The 571-nt window shown below is 37.1% G+C and overlaps 1 protein-coding gene across 1 annotated transcript in view; it reads left to right on the top strand.

Moving 5' to 3' along the window:
• The window catches only part of LOC112136763 (espin-like protein), a gene marked incomplete in the record, with an annotated part of 19,574 nt that overhangs the window by 14,096 nt on the left and 4,907 nt on the right, over positions 1-571 (top strand).

Consider the following 571-nt stretch of genomic DNA (forward strand, 5'->3'; position numbering starts at 1 on the left):
TAAATGGTAAATGGTGTTTGCTTATCATCGCCCAACAGCAGCTAAGATAGGCTCCAACAACTCTGTCGCCCTGAAAGAGATTAAGAGGGTTTGGAAAATGGATGGATGGGCCGAGGTTTGGACTGAAGAATGGATGGATACAGGATGGATGGATGGACGGATGGATGGATGGGTGGATGGATGGGTTGGTTTTGGCTGGTTTAGCTCCTTAACTGAAATCTTCATTTGTTGCATGAAACCATCAGATTTTCTTCTGTATCAGTTGTTTTGGTGATCATTAGCGTAAACATCAACAAAGACATTTCAGTTTTGTGTTGTGGTGTACTGACAGGAATTTTTAAAGCGCCTCATCTATGTTAAAAAATATAAATTCACTTTTTCACTTTTAGATATCCATGCTTTAAAACGTTTGATCCCCGTAGACAACTGAATTTCCCTTATTGCGTTATCAATGAAGAAGATCTTATCATGTCTTGTGAATGACTCTATTCTGAAGCCTCTGTAGACAAAACATGTTTTGATGACCAATAAAGTTTTTGCATGACCAATAATAAAAAATAATAATAATAAT

The sequence above is a fragment of the Oryzias melastigma genome, linkage group LG4 (genome assembly GCF_002922805.2).
Source record: "Oryzias melastigma strain HK-1 linkage group LG4, ASM292280v2, whole genome shotgun sequence".
Taxonomy (NCBI): domain Eukaryota; kingdom Metazoa; phylum Chordata; class Actinopteri; order Beloniformes; family Adrianichthyidae; genus Oryzias; species Oryzias melastigma.